A 10,068-nucleotide genomic window follows, 5' to 3' on the forward strand; every position below is an offset into this window, starting at 1 on the left:
TCTTCAATCCTGGAAAAATATCACTCGTTATCCTTTAAAGTATTGCCTCTTTTCTCTTATCTATTCTTTCCCCTTCTGGAATTGCTATTCAGACAATGTTGACCCTAGCATTCTCTTTCATATATACATATGGATACAAGGTAACCTTGTAATGTTTCTATTTTTATTTCTATTCAAGTTGTTATTTTTTTTCTATTTTATTTGGATCTCTTCAAATTTGTTATCTGTTTTGAGGGGTGTCTTACTCTTTTGTTCTGGCTTATGTTCCTTCTTTTATCTCATTTATTTTCACTGTGTTTATGTTATGCTATTTCTGTTGGGTAAGAAATAGTTTGAGCTGCTTTTAAAAAGAGACTCACAATTACAGCTTTTCATATAACATAAAGCTGTATTTCCTTCTCACATAATAGGTCAGGCAGGGAGCGTAGGCAGCTGTATCCACAAGGTTGTCACAGATGACGCTGTTTTCTTCCTCTTGCTCTCTGCCACTGACTACCACGTTATTCTTGTTAGCATGTCTGGAGGGTCAGTGCTGGCTCATCAGCACCGTGTCTTTGTTCTGGCTTATGGGAAGAGGCAAGAAAGTGCTGGAGAATAAGTACATTCCTTTCAAGGAAGTCATATGGAAGATACACAAACACACCCATTCAAAACCATAGACACATTGCCAGAGCTATTTTCCCAACTAAAACTCATTGTGTGTGTGTGTGTGTGTGTGCTTGTGTGTGCATGTATGCATGTGTGACTGTCATTAGAAAGGAGAGGGGAGAAAGAATGGGGAAGGAGGTGATTCCCAGAGCCGTAGTCTCTGCAGAATCTTCAATTATCTCAAGTTCCTAGTGTTTTTTGTTTTGTCTTTTTTCTGCATCAGCTTAATCTCCTTCATTGTATCATTCTCTCCTGTGACAATTATTTTTAGTGTGTTCTCATCTTTAACAAAAATTTTCCCCTTCTGTGGAGGTGTCTGGCACCCCCTGTTCTAGAAGTGTCTCTGAAGGTGGTAGGGTTTTTCTACTATTACGGGGCCCAGAGAAGCATCAGTATCACTCCAAACCTGCACACTTAGAGTGTTGGGGCGTTGGGTGGATTCTGTCTCCTTCTCTGAGCTCCAGGAAGAGAAAAGATCATGTGCTGCTCTGCTGGACCAGTGAGCACAGCTTTTCTATCCCCTTGTTATGTGGATGAAGATACAATTAATTTTAAAAATAGGGACAATTATGCTTGGATAATAGGTGTAAATTGGAACCTGTCCTGGGAAAACCACTATATATGATCACCCTGGGGCCCTCTTAAAGCCCCAGATCTTTAAAAGTTCTCAGTTCCAACTCCTTCCCTTGCATATACCCGAACCTTTCAAAATTGTATCTGAGGGACAGGTGTGGCCCTGAGGTCAGCAGTGCTCAGGGGTGAAGGCGGGGAGGGGCAGGAGGCCCTGTCCTCAAGCTTATTATATGCATTGTCTTTGGCTAGTGTCAGGCTGCCTGGTTTTAAGAAAGCCAGACTCTGGATCGGACTCTGGGGAGTGCTCTGAGGGACACTTCCTTCCCACACACTCTGTGCCGCCTGGAATCCACACTTACATTTTTCTACTATCATGTTAATTGCATCAAATTATAAAACGCTATAATATTTTCTTGTTGAACCTCCTAGGGCTTTTAATATCTCCAGAATATATTTTTCCATTTTCCAGAAGACTCAAAAGTACTATAAGCTCTAAAATTATCCACTAAAAGGATTCTGCAAGAGGGAGAAGATGAAGAGGACTCTGATGAAGAGTGATCGAAAGGAGACGAGCGAGCAGGAAGAGGAGACGCAGTACCACCCAGCGTAGGCGGAGATATGAAGACGTGGAACAGCAGTGCAGCCTTTCCTGTGGGATGTTGCCCTGAAGACGGGCCTAGATGTTGGGAGAAAACGAGAAAAGCAATTCCCAAAAAAGTCAAGCGACTGCCTACAAACCCCATGTATCATATTTTCTTGATTCTAAGACCCAGTAATATAAGATGAACCATGGATTCAATCACAGCTTCTTAAGGAGAAAAGGAATCACTATATTAGATGGCTATAGCAAGTGTAAAATGCACCTGATTTCACAAATGCTACAAGGTGAGAGGCAGAGCGGAAGATGCATTCTACAGAGACGAACTCAGGCTGAACCGGCAAAACTATGGAAGAAAAGCAAAAGGGCAAAAACGGGAGCTACGCTGGATCTTCTCACCGGAGAAGACAAAGAAGCAGGAACAGAGTGATAAGGATTATCCTGAAAAAGAAAGTGTTTGAAAAATGTATTTGTACCTAGAAATGACGATGTAATTTTCAAAAGTCAGAACATAATTTAAGTAAAGAAATTTTTAATAGAGGGAAAACCCTATAATTCAGAGATATTGAAATATAACTGTAGCATCTACATGTAAAATAGTTTAAAACAATGCAGCTTTATTAATTCCAGATATGTGCAATATAATACATTTTTAATAAAATATTGCATGTAATGTCTTCAGCACGTGGGCCAACCAAAAGTCCTACTTAGAAAAAACTATCATTTGTATCAATGAAAGGCAAGACAAAGAATTCCAATTACATATATTGGAAAATATACATGAAGAGATCTAATGCATTTTCAGGCCTGAAGATACAAAATCTGTTTGATTATACTTCTGAGCTATTTTTGAACAAGATAAGATGCTTTTGGTAATCTGAGTTTGATGTTGGTAGTGTGTGTTTGATGTGTAGTATACACCTTGGTATAATACTTAACTCAAAATTTTTGAAAATTAGAAAAAATTTAAAGAGTTTCTGCTCAGATATTTCAAGTATGAACCAGAAAGATCAGTTTTTGTTTCAATTTATGTAATTTGGGTTTAGACAACTCTCTTTTCCTTTAGACTCATGCGGTTTCACTTTCATCATGTCAGTCGGCTGAATGGGGTGCACCGAGCTCCTGCCTCGCTTTTTCTTACAGCCAATTTTGTGGCCCATGTAGAACATGGTGAAATATGCATTTTCTCCCAAACATTTTATTTATAAGGAAACATGATAAAAAGCACCATATTCCCTAACGCAAAAATACCAATGACTATATTACTTTAACATTTGTCCTGAGGTGTGGAAATATGTGTTAATTTGTTGTAAATTACAGATTGCACTTTGAACTTTTGCCTGCAAAAAATTTCTTGTAATCTCTCTTGAATAAGAATAATTCCAGATAAAGTTTGATGGTACCCTCTTGACTTTTTAAAAGAAATAGTGATATAAAATATATGCATAGACACTTTCTGTTCCACTTCCCCTGAGCCCTTGATTCCATTATCACATAGGCATTGTATTCACTCAACTTCTCTCCAAGGATATTTGGCTCACAAACTAATGGGGGTCCCAGCATTGTTCCTTTCCTTCCTGAAATAACTGAGAGACGTTGATCCTGGAGACAACAATAGAGATAAGCAGCACTGAGTGGGGTGTGTTCATGTGTGTGTGCGTGTGTGTGTGCGTGTGTACGCATTTATGTTAGAGACAGGGGATCAATGTTGAGATTCATTGAGTGTTTCTAGGTCCCTACTTGGTGAGGTAGCTGTGCACTTGGGTGTGGTGCATTGGCACTGCTGACTTTTTGAGCGTGAGCGTATTTGGCCTTGAAGATTGAGACATTAGCCTGGGAATACGTAAGAGAGGCAGATAATAAGTGAGGATAGGTATGCAGCAACAGAGAAGGAACATGGAGAAGGTGGGAACCATAAGAGACAGGCTAGTTAAAAAGATAACGTCTCTCTGAGACAACGTGAGTGGCAAGTAATGGTATGTCAGAGGGAATTAGGGTATGACAGAGAAGTGCACAGAAGAATCAGGCTGCAGATGTCAGAAAGCGCATGTGCACAGGAAAAAGGTGAGAAGAAATAAGGTGAGAGCAGAAAAGAGGCATGTTTTATGGTAAAAGAAGATAGGAACTAGAAGAGAAATCTAACTTCAGGAAATTCATTTTTATTATCATGACTTTTCAGATTAAAAAGAAGGACAAACAAAAAAAGATTTGTTTTTTGATGATAAGGGTAATTGATCTAAATTGCATGGGGAATTTTCAGGAAACAAAATTTTAGAAGTGGTAAACACAATGACAGAAGTCATGTACAATGTTTTACTATCTCTAATCATTTCCAATCACCCTGCCTGATGGGAAGGTGTGATGGAAGCCAGAAAAACTGAATTTCTGTCCAGTATTTACACATAAAGGTGTAATGTTTGATTTTGGAAACACAGCATTCTGCCTTAGCCTTTCAGAGTGAAACAGATTTGCTGCCTTGTTTCACTGGCCAAGGAAATCGACGTCTATAAAAGCTGGTGCCCTTTGTCAGTGCTCCTCAAAATTGTGTCTTTACATCCACTCCAGCTCAACACACATGCTCAACACAACTGTCCATGTGCTTTCTTTTCTCTATTCTCCACTTTACCTTCCGCTACTCCAGACCGAGGACTGTGGCTTATTCACCATTAGATCCTTGGAGCCTCGGAACTGAGGAACGGAAGAGGGGAAACCCCATTAGGTCCTGGAGCTGAAGATTTCGCCTTGACTGTGAGACAGACCCTGCCCAGAGAGTGTGGGTCCACATCGGATTTCCTGCATACAAAATCATTGCTCCCAGATGTCTGTTCACATCTGCCCTGTAAACTGGTGGCTCTGAGGGGCGTTCGCTCTTTTGGACTAGTCCTCTGTTCACAGCACACTCAAATGTGGAAGGCTTCCCTTTCAGAATTTCAGAAATTGTGTTATAACATATTCAATCTGTAACTTTCCAGGACTTATAACTGAACTTGTTTACAATAAAAAATAAGTAAAGCTGAGAGTGAATCTAATTGAATTAGTGAGACATAAACTCCTCATCTTTCCCCCATGATTTTTACATGTAGATAAAGGGAAATATATGCCATTGATTTATTAACTTGGAGCCACTATGAAATATTACATATTCACACAACCAAAAAGTTATTTTTTGACAGCATATTATGTGCCAGGTAATCTTCTAGGAGCTTTGGGTATACAGCAATGAAAGGCTAAGTTGCTCCTCTGTAGAGAAAATAAAAAGGTAGACATTTAGCAGACTATTATATTTTTGCTTAGATTGAGAGATACTGTTTGTAATGTCCTATAATTACAGACTTTAAAATTTATTTTCACTATGTATAGAATAAAAGAAAAAATTTCAAGTGCTTTCAACAATTTTTGCTTTTTGCAAGTGGCATAGTACTTAAACTAACAGGATTTTCAGAGAACAAGGTCATGATTTTTAAGTGACTTAAAAAGGGTTTAATTCAAGAGGTTTGGGAAGGTACCCAGGAGACAGGAAGCGAGGTCACTAGGCTACTTTGATGGCGGGAAGCAATGAAAACATCAAGACCTTTTTCATTATATGGTCTAATATTTCAGGTTGAACCACTGCAAAAACAATTACAGATCACTAAGAAAGGAAAAAGGCAAGACAAGAAAAATAATTTGGTTATTGCTCTCAATTTTGCAGAGTAATTATCGTATTTAAAATATAGTATCCTCAGGCAATACTGCTAAAGCAAATCACTGCTAAAAGCATCTTTGGTATCACAAAATCGAATCTCAGCCCAGTTTTAAATTTATATGTAGTGCAGTGGCTGCACAATGGATTTCCCTGTGCTGTGTGGTGTAGTGATTGCCCGGGCTGTGCACTAAATAACGTGCTAATCGATTTCATCTGAATGCCACTACTTTTCTTCATTTTGTCAGTTTCCTGCTTGGTATTACTTCTTAAGCTTATTCTGGAATGCGGTCATGTCAGTAATATTTGATGGCACAAGGAATTTATTTCATTATTTAAAAAAATATGTGTCCCTTTTAAAGGCAAACATATTCTTCGGAAAATATTTGACTTTAGTACATTTCTCTTTTCCTTTCACCTCTTTCCTTTCTTCTTTCTTTTCTCTCTCTTTCTCCCTCCTTTTATCTTCTATCTCTCTGTCCTTCTTGGCTTCTTCCCTCTTCTTTTCTTTTTTTCCTTAGCATTTTCAATGCCATTCTTATTGATCACTCTATCTTGACTTTACCATCTCACTTGTGGTTTAGCTTTATTATCATACCCCTCAAAGATTTTCTGCTCTTACTTTGTCTACTGCTGTATTACAATACACCTTTTCTATGTGTATACCTGGTAACTTTTCACTTTAATTTTTCACTCTGTTTACTACAACAAACAAAGCATCTTTGTGTGTGTGTGAGGAAGATTGGCCCTGAGCTAACATCTGTTGCTAATCTTCTTTTTGCTCAAGGAAGATGGTCACGAAACTAACATCTGTGCCAGTCTTCCTCTGTTTTACATGGGATGTCTCCACAGCACGGCTTGACAAGTGGTATGTAGGTCCATGCCCGGGATCCGAACCCGCAAACCTGGGGCTGCCGAAGAGGAGCACGCAAACCCAACCACTATGCCACCAGGCTGGCCCTTCAAAGCATCCTTTATGCCTCCACTATTCCCTGCAATAAATAAAATATTCAGTCCCAGAGAAAAGAACTAGCATGTGCAGGTGCAGACTTAGTTTCAGAAGCATGCATGTCATGAATATGATATAAGAATAAAGGCAATAGAAATAAATCATCTATTCTAGGATTTCTCCTCCTCTTCCATACATAGTAGAAAACAGTCAAGGGCAAGAAATTTTGAAAGGCATCAGAAGAAAGGAGAAAAATGGAAAGTAAGAAAAGAAGAGGAAACTCAAGGAAAGAAATATTGGAAATCTTCCTTTCAGATGTCTTCCTTCCCAGAACAACAACTGTCTTGTTGTTCTAAAGCCAAGTGCTTCTAACCACCCTGGGTTAAGGGACCATGGAGGACACACCCAACACCACATTTGGTCTTTGAGTTTTAAGATTAACTCTGTTGAAGAATTAAGCTGACGTTAGCAGGACAGGGGAAGGAGAAGAGAGGCCGGGAACTTGACTGGAAGAGGAGGAGTGGTCAGCCCTCGGGGAAGATTCCTTAGAATGGACACTAGAGGACCAGACAATTCCAAGACTAGGATGAGCCTCCCATGATTCTGCCCTTGGTAGGAACTGAGACACTAGCACAAAGTGCCCCAAAGGCGGGGCCTCTCACACAGGGAGAAGATGTGTGCACGCACGCTGAAGCAGGTCCTAAAGCCCAATGACCGTGGGTACGTGGGCACGTCTGTGAGGGAGTAAGTGGAGAGCACAGAGTCCAACAGATGGAAAACATTCTCAAATGGCAGAAGCAATGCTGGTTAATACCAGCAACTGCTGTACCTAAATACTAAACCCTTCTAGTCTGAGTGAGATCCATATACCCTTCCCCAAAATGCCCCTATGCAGATTCCTAGGACCTATGAATATGTACGTGGCACAGGGGAGTTAAGGTTGCGGATAGAATTAAAGGTTATTAATCAGTTGAATTTATAAGGAGATTATCCTGGATTATCCAGCTGGGTCCAGTATAATCACAAGGCTTCTTAAATGTAGAAGACAGAAGAGGTCAGGGTGATGGGATGTGAAAAAGAACTCAACCTGCCATTGATCTTGAAAATGGAAGAAAATGTTTATGAGCCAAAGACTGCCAGCAGCCTCCAGAAGCTGGAAAAGGCAAGGAAACGGACCCTCCCAGCAGCCTCCAGAAAGGAGAGCAGCCCTGTCAGCAACCTGATTTTAGACCCATAAACCTGCATGGGACATCTGACCTACAAAACGGTGAGATGACATTTTATTTCTTGTTTTAAATGACTAAGTTTGTGGTAAATTATTACAGCAGAAATAGAAAACTAACACCTCAAAATGGAAAAGAGAATGCTGACAATTTACTGTTAGCCTTCACTATCCAATTTAATTTGAGTCATAAAAATAAGAGAAGTAGTATTACATGTGTGTAAGCATCATGGAGCGAAACTCACACCTGTTTTACAAATTCTCATCAAAAAGAGGCAGCCACATGTAAAAGCCTCACTTAATGTAAAGTCATATGAATACACCGCCTTAGGACCATCAACTCAGATGTTTAGGTTAAAGGTGTGTGTGGATCTAACAGAGAGAAAAAAATTGTCGACAGCAAATGAAAGGCTGCATGCGTATGATGTGTCCTGGAGGGAGCTGCACTGGCAGGTTAAACCTCCCGAAGCCGAGGCCGCGTGTAATGGAGCCCAGGAGAGCGCTCAGCCTGACTCAGCTCGCCAGGTCCATGGCAGGACTGACCCCAGTCAAATCTGCAAGCAAGCCCTGGGGAGCCATTGGATCGTTCAACCATCGACTGCAGAGAGCTGAGCGATATCCCGTAAATGCCAGATAATGAGGAGATTTTGTTCTAGAGGGTGCCTATTACATGGACAAGAACTACAGAAATCCTGTGTTTATATTGGAGGTCAAATTCTCAGCAAGTAAAGCTTTTAGTTACCACCTTCCTGAGCGTGAAAAAAGGGAAATACTCTGCACTTCCTGCAATACATTTTTCCCTCTTGTCAGGTTTCTGCCTGAAATACAGCTGAGTGGCTGACATTAAACCACATCCAGGTGCTAATACTGGCAGAGGGCTAAAGGTAATAAAGAAAGTTCCACTTGGAGCAGAGCCGCGGGGCAGCAGATGGAGAATGATTCCATGCAGCTCCTGGCACAGGCCCCTTTATATACAGCACAGCACATCCCAGAGGGATGAGCCAGAAGAGTGAGAAATATTTGCTTAGGTCCAAATGTACTTGCCTATAAACTGATGCTTAATAAGAAAAAAAAAATTCTGTGATGGGAGAAAAAGTCTGTGATATAATTCTATCACATACATGATGGAAAATTTATAATGCACTATACACAATTTTCCTCTTATTTCATTTTTCTATGAAAAATGTTTTAACATTTACCTTACCGAAATCCATTTGATGTTTCACTTTAATCAAACTTGGTGGCTGATGGAGTCACATCCTTAAGGGCTGCAAAGGGCCACTCCATGTCGAGAGTTTCACTCTGCTGATCCTCTCCAGCAAGACACAGTTGAACTACTTTTTCAAAAATAGAGAAAGAGGGTCATAGAAATGTTTTTCTTTGCAAGGGGGAAATAGAAGTATTCCTCCCCTGGGGAAAACTCATATTGCTAATCCCCCTCACATAAGAACACATATCCTTTATTCTTTGAAGTTAATGCTAGATAATGGCTTAAGTTTAGATATTCATTCTATACCATTTATGAGTCCACATGGGGCCCTGAAGACCAATTTCAATTTCATGTGAGGAAGATGTAACCTTGCAGACTCTGTTAGCTCAGCAGCCTTTCTAAGTGGCCCCAGGGGTTCACCAATCTATGCACTCTTCATATCAAAGCTCGTGTCAACATAACAGTTATTACTCTGTACCAATGGGGGTAATTCCTTCTTATCTGAAAATTTTGTTTCGGGTGACTAGGAAATGAAAAATTTGTTGACACATTCACCGGGAAGGTATATAATAGAATTCCCTCAAAATAAGATTACAATTTAGAGATACATTATTTAATGAGGAAGGGTTAGCCTTCAAGATGCAGTGGAATTAAACATCTATTAGTAATCATTTTTCACTAGTGCAATTAGACAAACATGAAATCTGTAACCTGCTGAAAATGAAATATATAAACAGTTATACTGCAATGCCCAACACCAGTGAATTATTGCAGAAAGCAACTCACAACATGAAAGAAAATATATCATTTCATAGGAAATTGATCTTTAGCTAATGATGCAACCAAAGGCCAGGCTATCTTTGTATGCACATATGTAAGCAATCATTCTCTTCGATACTTTTTTTCATTAATCAATGTTAGTAGAAAACATTATTGCGTTTCAGTTTATTTTCCTAATCTATCTAAGTTTTAGCCAAACTTAGCACAAAAATAAATAAAACCTAATTATTTAATATTAAAATGATACATGTATCAATGGATAAAAACACAGATATGTAGATTGCTAAGGAAAATGATCCAATGGAATTATTTGTTCCTTTTGTCTACAGAGAGCTTGCATGAAATAAAGATGGGAAAAAGGCCTACCAAATATATAGTTTTAAAGGCTTTATATGTTTGGAGCAGT

General features: G+C 39.5%; 1 pseudogene; it reads left to right on the forward strand.

Annotated features, from left to right (window-relative positions):
- Positions 1 to 514: 514 nt before the first annotated feature.
- On the forward strand, positions 515 to 2,249 carry LOC139084840 (mitochondrial transcription rescue factor 1-like; annotated as a pseudogene).
- The last annotated feature ends 7,819 nt before the right edge of the window (positions 2,250 to 10,068 follow it).

Source organism: Equus przewalskii, chromosome 1 (genome assembly GCF_037783145.1).
Source record: "Equus przewalskii isolate Varuska chromosome 1, EquPr2, whole genome shotgun sequence".
Lineage (NCBI taxonomy): Eukaryota > Metazoa > Chordata > Mammalia > Perissodactyla > Equidae > Equus > Equus przewalskii.